This window comes from Phyllostomus hastatus, unplaced genomic scaffold (assembly GCF_019186645.2).
Source record: "Phyllostomus hastatus isolate PE091 unplaced genomic scaffold, TTU_PhHast_1.1 phas_contig_34, whole genome shotgun sequence".
NCBI classification, from domain to species: Eukaryota; Metazoa; Chordata; class Mammalia; order Chiroptera; family Phyllostomidae; genus Phyllostomus; species Phyllostomus hastatus.
This window is the reverse complement of record NW_025333857.1, coordinates 22,782,117-22,793,509: the sequence shown is the minus strand read 5'-3', so window position 1 is coordinate 22,793,509 and position 11,393 is coordinate 22,782,117.

The following is an 11,393-nucleotide window of genomic DNA, read 5'->3' as shown; positions in this document are numbered from 1 at the left end:
TGCAGCAGTTGCATGGCCCGAGTGCTCCAAGCCCATTATTCATTTTACATAATTGTTGACTTTTCTGTCTGCACTCTCCATGGAGAATTTCAAGCCATTTTCCAGAGCACAGATGAATATCTGAAGTGCACAGTGGTGCAGGAGACTGTCAGCATCAGCCGTATATTCTCTTGTGGCAGCAGAATGGGGGAGGTAGGAGAGTGTTCCTGACAGGGGAGACTCCAGCTGGAAGGAGGAGCTGTAGGAGTCATGCAGCTTCAGGGGATTAGACAAAGGAAGCCCACTTGTGCTGTCACTTGTGGATATTGTCTATATCCTTGTATAAGTCAAGTGTCACCATGACATCCTCTGATGACCAGATGTACAAAGACCTTCATAATTGGATTCCATCTTTCCTTTCCAGCCACATTGCTTTGTGCTTAGCTTGGAAACTCACATGTAAGCCACAAGAGACTCTTGGTGATTCCCCAGAAAAGCTATACATTGTCATGCCAATTGGCTTTTGGACATGTGATTTGTGCCTCCTAGAATGTCTCTGCCCTGCTAAACTTCTTTACTGACTCACTTTGGCTGAATCAGTCTCCTTCCCATAGCACCCTCTACTATCACCCATATTGCATTGCTTATATATGCTCACATCTCTATCTAATATTCATTTTTCAATTCCCAATGCCTGGTCCTTAGTAAGCATTCTGGAAATGCTTAAAAATGAGTGAGGAAATGAATGAATTTTTTTTTATCTTAGATGCTACAGACCTACATTATATCTGTTAGGACTCATTATGTGGTGAGAAACTCAAAGTAGTTTAAGCAAAAAATGAATTTCTTTTTTTAAAAAGATTTATTTATTTTTTAGAGAGGGAAGGGAGGGGGAAAGAGAGAGAGAGAGAGAAACATCAATGTGTGGTTGCTGGGGGCTGTGGCCTGCAACCCAGGCATGTGCCCTGGCTGGGAATTGAACCTGTGATGCTTTGGTTCACAGCCCACGCTCAATCCACTGAGCTATGCCAGCCAGGGCTGCAAAAGATGAATTTCTTGGTATGTAAATAAAAAACTCAAGGAAGGCTGGCTTTAGAAGGGGCTTGACTCAGGTTTCAAACAACATAGCTGTCAGATGTCTGTCAGTCCTGCTTCCTGTAGGTGTTGCCTTCATCCACAGCCTGGCACCTGTCAGAGTATTAATTGAGGTGGCTGGAGCAGACACTCTCATTCTACTAAGGCCAGAGGAAGAGAGAGTGTTTCTTTTCCCCAGAAGGCCCAACCAAAGTCTCAATGGCTCTGACTGGGTTATGTGCTAATCCCTGAGCTAATCCCTGTGGTCAAGGGGCTGGAGGACGTACTGGCTCAGATCAACTGGGATTTACCTTTGTCCATCCCTTTCAGTAGAGTAATGACAGAAAGTGGGAGAATTCCCCATAGGGAAATCAAAATAATATTGCTCCAGGAAAGGAATATGGATGCTGGCCAGTCCAACAATCAATTTTCACTCTATATATCCAGTCCTATAGGCTTAATTCAAGAGAAAAATAAACAAGCAAAACCTTTTCAAAAAGTTTAGCAGCCAGATCCAAATTTTTAAAACTAAATTCAAACCTTAAAGCAAAATGTATAGTCAAGACTTAGGCTCTAGAGTTAAAAAGTCCCACTGAAGGCTCCATTTCATAAATCACACGGTTGGGCCTCTTATTGTTAAATATTATTTTTTATTACAGTAGATATCAGATGTGTCATTCTTTTCTTTGGTCAAGGTGTATTTTCTCTTGCAATGGTTCTCACTTTTATGGTTTGGGTCCATGACTAGAGAATTTTATATTTCCAACATACATCTGTGCTTCAAATTGATGACTGAGGTTTTTATCTTTTTCTTTTTCTACAGCAAGTATCACCAATTAAGAAGGAAAATAAATCAGAGTAACATGAATAAATCTTTATCTTTTTAGTGGTAGTATGAAAATCCCTTCCTGGGGAAAGATGAGTAATGTCAAAAAGAAGGGCTGGTGAGCATGCCCTGAGGTAGAGATGAATTGTAATGGGCACAGGCCCCAAAACCCAGAAGAAGGAAGGACTTTTATGATACAGATAGGAGAGGAAGGTACAGTCAGGCAGAGTTAGTGGAAGAAGACAAAGACCCAAGAAAGAGAGGAGAATTTCTCCAATTTATTCTTTACCATGATTTTTATTTTGCATGGAGTATAGGATTAGTGATGTGGTATTCCTTCTTCATATCTCGTAGGACGTCTTTAGTAAAACCAATATTGTCTATAACACTTGGGTAGAAACATTTAGGAGAAATCTTAAGAAGGGGTGATAACCTCTTCAAGGTGGATGTGAACTTCTTCTATAGGTATATATGATGGTGAAATTACATGTAGTTTGGAGTCAACAGAGTGCTGAGAGAAAAATGATCTGTCAAAGTCACTAAGAATTATTTGTCAGGGGAAAAACTCTTTGCTACAAACATTTGGAGGACAATTTGGCAATATGTATTAAGAGCCTTAAAAATATTTGCACCTGATGATAAAAATTGGAATAGTGGTAATCTTTAGGAAAGTTATTGCCTGGGAAGGGGGCTTAAAGGAGTCATCTGAGACACTGGGAAAGTTCAACATCTTGATCTGGATGGTTTAAAGGGTGTGAATATGTAAAAAAATAATAATCTGTATGTACACTTAAGATGATTAACTATACTGTCAGAAATGTTTTAATTAGAAAGATATATTTGGAATATTTGAACCAAAAAAGATAGAGATATTTTTAAAAAAAGATTAAGGGCAGATAGGACCCCTTACCCATACATGGAGTTCAACATCTACAATCATTTGTATAGGGTTCATAGCATACCCAAAAGAGAGGGTAAAATCTTGGAGCAAGTCCTCCCAAGGTAGACTATTTAAACTTTAGAGATCTTTATTTCCTAAGCCCAGTAAAACCATTAGGGCCTGCTGGCCCAGTACACCACAGAAGGACAGGGCATGCAGAGGGGCAGGGACTCCCTTCTTCACTGATGGTTAAGTACCAAAGACATTAGACAGTATCTTTGTCCTCCTTGTAGTTCTTTTACTGTTTCCCAGATAACCAGAAGAAAGGGAAAACAAATAAAATTCCTTTTGTAAAAGACACCTCTGCTTTTGCTCTTTATTAATCCCTAATAACCCAGGACTAAAATTATCTATTGGTTAAAAAACAAAAACAAATAAACAAATATCTTTCATAAGAGTTTTGAAATTTAAATTCAGCTCAATGGGATTGTTCAATATATTGGAGTATTTTGAAAAATCTCTCCAGGTAACTGCACTTTACAAATAGCTACATCTTTCCATCCACTTGCAACTTAATTCATCTGCAAGTTTGAGAGAAGTCAGTTTTGAATCCTGAGTATTAAAGACAGACCATATTACCCTGTTCTAAATCCATTGCCAATAATGAGTTTTCACTTTCCCCCAGGAGACAGAAGTGCATTTGGTTCTTCTTGGATTCACTGTCCATTTGTTGGCTTCATTTTCTTTAAATGCCTTCAAGATGTCCCAGCTTTAGTCAGCTTTGCACAGAGCTGTAAGCTTAGAAAGCAGCTTTCCCTTGGCTCTCCCTCCAGGTGGGGGATGAAGCGGCTTCTACCTGTGGATTTGGGGATGAGGCTTAAATCTTCTCACAGGCCAGTTAAAAGTCACATTAAGAGAGAACTGCTCCAGCAGCCTTATTTGTGTTCACCGCAAAGAGATTTCATTTCATTAAACTCTAGACTTGACTCTTTCTCAGCAAGGTTGGGAAAATGTTACCTGTAGCACTGTTTCTCAACTCCACTAATGGCACCAGTGTTTGATTTATGGCAGCTGAGCCTTTGTGGGCCTCAAAAGGGCCTTGCTGAGGAATGCTGGCTTCCTCTGAAATTAAGGGGTGCAGACAAAAAGCTGGATGCGAGTTTGTGCATGAGCAATGGAAACCTCCATTCATCATTTGAACTGGGATTGGGGAGGCTGCTCTTTAACAGTCCAAGGAAATTTTAAAAATTTTGTTCTCTTTTGTGTATTTATGTTTGGGCACACAGATTGTATGGGTGTGTGTTAAATCTCAAGCTTGAGGTTGTCTTATTTTTTAATACATTTTAATTTTTTAGAGTAGTTTTAGGTTCACAGCAAAATTGAGTGGAAGGCATAGAGATTTCTATACCCTTCCACCACACATGCATGTGGAGAAAATATTTTAATAACATGTTCCTAAGTCCTAACTCCAGTTATCTCAGCTAATTGGCCAAGGAAACCATGAGGACACTTGTGGGTATATGGTTCAGGGGACATTGGACTATAGATTTCATGCTGCAACGTATCTCTGAGGAACCTATAATTCAGGCTTTATAGAACCCAAGCTTTATTTTGACTAAGGACCATGCCTGGACTTAGCCTTTCCAAATTCCAGATAGATATTAATTTTCAGGGTTTGTGAATGAGGAATCAGAATTTTAGGCATTATCAGGTATATCTGAAATCATGTCATTTTAAAAATATGTCTAATATTCCTTGTGCTATTTATTTATTATTAAGGATATCTAGTAGTTTAAAAAATAAGAAATATTCTAGTAGAATTTACCAAAAAAATATAGTCTATAATGAATATTCAAACACTGGAAAACACTAGTAATATAATTAATATATAGTGTCATCACATGTGGTATTCATATAATTTAATATTTTATTTTCTATCAAAGTGAACAGTGACTTGCCAATTAAGGATATTTTTCTTCCAAAACTTCTTTATGTGAAGTTTCACCACTCATAGGACCTGTCTACTTCCCATATACAATCATTACTATTTTTATGCAAGCGTAGTTCACTTTAGCAGCTAGACAGGGACACGGACACATGCTGACAACATGGCGAACACCTGTAAGTGAGACCAACAGGTTAGATCTCGATCATTTCTTCCCTGCGCACTCCTCCTCTAGTTCCTAGAAATGCTGATGTCGACTTTTGATTTCACGTGTTAGTAAATTTTTGGAGCCAGTAATATCTCCAAGTTAGTTGTTAAATTTTAATCTCACCAGAGAATTATAATACTTTGTCCCAGTTTCCCAATTTCTCAACTGATTTTTTGGGGGGATTTGATATTCAAAAAGCATAAATTTCTTAGGTAATGCTGGGAAGGAGTTTCTACATGGACATGCTACCTGGGTTATAGCTGCTTTCTCCATTGTGCCTGGAGCAAAGCCTTGTAGAGTCAGTTGTATAATGTGACATATCCATTCCTAAAAAATCACTGTTCTGTGCAAAATCACACAAGAAAACACCACAGGGCTTCTGTGGAACAATGGGGCTAGTAATAGAACTCTTAAAAACTTCAACAGTGACACATATAATAAAGATAAGAGGCAAATAAAAATGGTAGCACAGCCCTGGCCAGGTGGCTCAGTTGGTTGAAGCATTGTCCTACACACCAGAAGGTTGTGTGTTCAGTTTCCCATCAGGGCATATACATAGGCTGCGGGTTCAAACTCTGGTCAGGGTGTGTACAGGAGGCTTGACTGATGTTTCTCTCTCTTGCTCTCTCCCCCTTCCTCTCTCTCTAAAATCAATAAAATGGTGGTACAGTTTCATACACTGTTTATGAAGAAGACATAAAAATATTACAATAAGTATGGCCCTTTAATTAAAAAAAATCTTGTAGTTTCTGGAATTGGGTGTTGGAAGAGTTGCAACTTATGAGTTACTGTGATATGGTGGAAGGAGTAAGGACTGAGATAGAATGGAAAGTTGTAACACCAGATGTACGTGAGTGTGGCTCATAACACACGGTGAACTGAGGAAGTGAGCAGATGTTTGAGGTGCGTGTGTGTTTTGTGTATTCTTTTGCTTGGTTAGCTGAGTGCCCTTTTCTGCATTCTCCTGGTGTTACTTGCATACCAACTCACACATGAGCAAATGTGAAATTCATGTTATGTTCAAATTGTTCCTGATTATATCAGTCACATTGGAACAAATTTGAGTGTTCAAAACAAGCATTACAGCAGAATTGATCATATATGTAGAATTAACTCAAGTTGCTGTACAAAAGAATGGCTTTTCAGACTCTTTTCCACTTATTTTCAAGCTACCCTTTAGGTTGGTTAGGAAGAGACACATTCCCACAGTGGAGCTATCCATCCCATGGGAGCCTGGTGGGTTTGTGCTTGTACAGATACTGTGTCCTTGATGTCTCTTCTTTCCTCTTTCTTCTCATCTCAAACATCAGTAATATGCCAGAGATCCAGGATAGAAGGAATATATATTGTCAATGAAGTTCCTGCCCTTGGAGTATAATTTAAAGAAAGCCAAAAGTCCTGCTTACTTAAGAATAGCAGTCCTGCCAGCCTCACACAGTAGCTTAAATCACCATTATTGAAAAACAAGTTTTAGTGTCCTATGGTCAAAAGAGATAAGTAACATTGAAATTGGGCACATCAACACTGCCTATAGCTTCTTATAGAAGTATCTACTATACTCAGCAGTGAAAACAGACTTAATGATTAGTATTCCTCTATTTTTTATTTTTAACTGCATTATATATTTTATCCATTATAAACAATACATATTCATGAGAGAACATTTTAGAGAAGTAGATAGAAAAAACTAATAAAATTATATCCATCTCCTTTGATAACAATTCCATGCATTTCCTTCCAGTTTAGAGACAATAGATTTGATGGTGGAGAAAGAGTAGAAAATGGAGTTGGTCATGTAGCAACATTCCTTGCTGGTTTCTTTACTCCAACATTGTGTTCATTCATGAATGTAAGAGCTGAATGAAAGAAAGATTCGGGCAGCTTCAGAAGGACTCCTCCTGATCTCTTGGCTGCTCTTTCTGGTGGAACTTCATTGCCCATGAAAATCTAAACTTTCTATCTAGCTATGGACCTCAGCTGGCTTTGAGCACAGTATTGGTTTGGCACCTCAGCTCCTAGATTTATCCTCTCAGCTCTTGCATTAGGCTTGTGTATTTTTCTTGGCTAGTTGTGGAATTTCCCTCTTGGTTTAGGAACCTGGCTCCTACCAGCTGCCTAACTGTGGATATAGTGTATTTGTAGACTTGGTTTCGGTTTTAGAGGATGCCTTTGATGTGAGTAAACTGGCCTGCACTCTAACCACCATTATGAGCTACCTAATTACTTGACTGGGCAAGCCCACCACTTGCCCCATTCTTAAGGGAACAAGATTGGTTAATTCTACCCCATTATCTGGGAAAGCAGGTATTCCTTGGATACCATAGCCAAAGGACCAAGGACAGCTTCAAGATGATGTACATAATCTTCTAAGGTCAGTAGTCTTGCACAAGGCTACTGACCCTCAATGGTTCCTGAAGACTTCTTCAACTTTTAGGCTTTACCTTGGTAGCTTGGCTGGGGATAAGAGGAAATAAGGCAGTGTTTGATGTACTATTTGGTGATTCCACTACCTTTGTAAGAATACCCTAATGCCCATTGACCAAACCACTTTGATTCCTTTGTCTAAATATTACTGGGATCAGATTCTTTTGTGAGACTCAAGTCACAGGACAATTCTAAATGGAATGGTCCAAATAAACTGGGAGTTCTGCTGATTCCTCTGTTACCTCAGCAGCCTCCTAGTCCCTGGGTAGTGGCTGCCACTCTCTACCCATGATTATGCCTTGTCTATCTGCCACATTTAGACTGGCAGCTCCAAGACCCAGGAAATCATCCAAGGCTGCGGGAGTCTGAGGTAAGACCATTGTGCTACACCCAATTAGAATGGAATGGTATCAGGGACCTAATGTAATCCTGGTTTGATGGAAACATTGTAGGGTGTTTTGGTGAACAAACAACTACAAAAGGAACAATAATGATACTGAAGTCTTGCATTTGTATAGGGCTTTATAGATTACAAAATATGTTCACTTTCATGATTGTATTTTATAAATACTAAAACTCTGAGAAGGAGGCAAAAGGGGATGAGGATGCTGAGAAAAGTTAGGTGACTTGCTGGAAGATGCACAGTTAGAAGAATGGGATCCAGATTTCTGAGTCAGGTCATCTGATTCCTAGTCCAGGCTTCATTCCGTCATTGTATATCATAGAATATTCAATTATTTCTTATTATCAGGCCAGAGTTATAAACTGAGGATTAAGGTAATTTCTTTCTTTTAATATGTATACTCTCATGCAACACAGAGAACCCTGTGGGACCCACATTACTTCTAAACTGGCTTATTCTTCCATTTTTAAAAAATCCCACCATTCTCCTTTCCTGAGACTCATAGAATTTTAGAAGTAGAAGGAACTGTAGATATACAACTTTGTCATTCTAGTTTATACAGTAAATGGAAAGATTGAGGCTCATGATATCTAAGCCAGCCTGTAAGTGGGAGGGCTGGTGATTTGATCAGTACTGACCCAGCACTTTCTCCTACCTTAATCTGTCTGGGGGACAGCAGCCATCTTCACTGCTTCTTCCTCTTTATCTCTGCCAGTCCATCCACACTGCAGGCTTACTGTAGTCTTAAAGGGCCTAAGGCTCCTCAAGGCTCTTTCTTGGTTTAGTGCTCTGGATAAGCCAAGGTATTTGGATAAAAGTGAGGCCAGTGGTAAGGCATCATTCCCCTTATAGACATGGTTTGGCCTCAGTGTGACAGTAAGCACATGTGGCTGCATAGTTGAGCTGGCCAAGGCCTGGCCTCACACATGGGCCAAGGCCTGGCCCCACACATGTTGCTGAGTGTGATTACATGTCTGCTTTTAGTCCTGTCTTTGTTCATTTTCTCTAGGCTCCCTGCTCATGGGTCCTTGGCCCATTGCCACAGTCATCCTGGTGGGTACTTGCACACCTGATTCTGGGCCTGCTCCTTCAAAGGTAACATGGGTCATGGAGTCCTGAGTTCTTTGGATGCAGAAATTATCAGAGGAAGAAAGGGCATGGAGAGGCCTTGCCATCTTTTTTTTTAAGTGTTTATTTATTTATTTATTTATTTATTTTAGAGAGGGCAGGGAGGGAGAGAGAGAGAGAGAGAGAGAGAGAGAGAGAGAGAGAGGGAGAGAGAGAGAGAGAGAGAGAGAGAGAGAGAGAGAGAGAGAAACATCAATGTGTGGTTGCTGGGGGCCATGGCCTGCAACCCAGGCTTCTGTCCTGACTGGGAATCGAACCTGCAATGCTTTGGTTCGCAGCCCGTGCTCAAGCCACTGAGCTAAGCCAGCCAGGGCAGGCCTTGCCATCTTTATTACACCTCTTTAGGGATACCTCAGATAGCTCAGCTCTTAAACTTTTACAAAACTTTAGAATCAGAAGGGAAACAGCAACCAGTCCTCTAAGTGGAATAGCCAATAGCATTCACTGAGCCAATGTGCTGACTGACTGACTTTCTAATGTTATTTAATTCTCTTAGAAACCTCCTCATTTCTCAGGTGAGGAAACTGAACTTCAGAGGGTAAGTGACTTGTTTAAACTCTCCTTCCTTGTGAGGGTCAATGTCATGGTTGAGTTGAAGGTCTGCATTCTTGCCACCAGAGAGAGTAGTGCATGGCAGCACTGAAATCAGTGACAGCCAAATGCCTGAAGCTGTGGAGGATGCTCCTGAAGGGTGAAGGGCATGGGCGTGGATACCTGGAATCAGGCTGGGAGATTGGGGCAGGAAGAGGAGAGGACTTTAAAAACTGTCATTTCCTTCCAGTCTGAATTCCCCCCCCCCCCTCCCCGCCATCAAAGATACTTGGTTTTTTCTCCTTTTCTTTTGGTCTATCAGATAAATTTTACATAGGCAAGGGCACTTTCTCAAGCATCTGTGAGCCCAGGGTACTGTAGATGTGGCCTTGTCTTTTATTACAGCCTACAGGGTTAGCTACCCACTGTTTATACATTGTAGATTTTCTCAGGAAGGAGCCTTAGTTTATAATACTGTGATGGTGTCTTTGCAGTTGTTTTCTTTTTTCAAAGCATCAATTTGCCCCTTGCCAAAAATGGGCTCCTCTTCATCTCTTGTTCTCTGTGATCATGACCCTAGTGTGAGCTAAGACATTTCCCCAGCAGTCACACAGGCATACCCATTCTGATGTCATTGTGGTGTACTTGACTGTCAAGCAGTGGTGTGTGAAGGGTTCAGCTAAAATGCCTTCATCAAAAGGCAAAATGACCTGCTCTGGGTGGCACATGCCTCACAGCAACAGGCAGGATCTTTGGTAACCTGGATTTCTTGAACAGCAGGGTGAGGTGAAATGGCTGCATTTACTGTGTAACTTTGGGCAAGTTTCTTAACTTCTATGAGTTCCAATTCAAATATGAGTAACACTTATCACTAACTTCACAGAGCTGTTAAAAGGACTAAATGAGCCAAGTATGTAAAGCTGGTATCAATGAGCCTGCTACATACTAGGTACCCAATAATGAAAAGTTCCCCTCTGATCTCGCTTTCCTTGATTTCTTAAGGCTCTGAAAGACTAGTAATCTTAGGAGATTCAGAATGAGTCTTGGGCTGGCTAAGCAGGTGTATCATAGATATGAAGTTTCTGTAGGCCAGTCCCTTCCTGCTTTCCTCAAGAGATCTGCTGTGGGAGGGGATTCCATGGGGGAGCCTCAGGGTTCCTTGTACCTGTCCCAGCCTGTAGCTGTTAATCCACAGGGACACAGAGATGCCCCAAGGTGTGAATGGCACCAACAGTTCTACCCATCTTCTCTCCCCACAGCTGTTTCCCACCCACCTTGCCCAGCATGAGGGCAGAGAAGCTAGGACTACTTTGGCTCAGATGAACGCAATGTCTGAGAAACCTTTCCCTTTGCTCCCAGGGAGGGGAGTGGGAAACACAGTGTCATAGATGTCATCAGCAGATGATATTTAAGGAAGCCCTGTATGACCCTGGTGTGGAGTAAAATTATAGAGAAGGAGAAGAGAGGCCTCCAGCCCTGTCCCCCAGGAGGGGGCCCATGAGGGTCCCCTCATGGACAGACAATGCACAGCAACAGGTTTTGACACCCCTTTATCCTCTCACCACTCACAAACATACCTCTGTACTTAGGTATTTGATCAGCCCCTCAGGTCTGTTTCCCCATCACCTGTTTCTTTAAAAATATTCTAGGCTTTGGGGAAAGGGGCACTCACAGAAAGGAAGCAGCAGCTCCACCTAATACTGGTGGGATTTGGAGCAGTGCTGAGCAGCATGCCAGCATTTTAGCAAACATGTATTGTCCCTAGATGTGCCAGAATGTCTCTCTTATATGATTTTATTTAATTCTGACAACTGGGTGAGACAGAGTGTATTTGGTAATATGAAGGGGTTGGCTGGTGCCATAACACCTGTCAGTGTCACTGAGCACTGGTAACCAAATTCAGCTCTAACTCTGTCCATTCCTCTGCACACAGCCTCACAGCTGTCACTGAGGAGGTTGCTCTGTAATCTCCAAGAAAGAAAATTGTCACTGTTT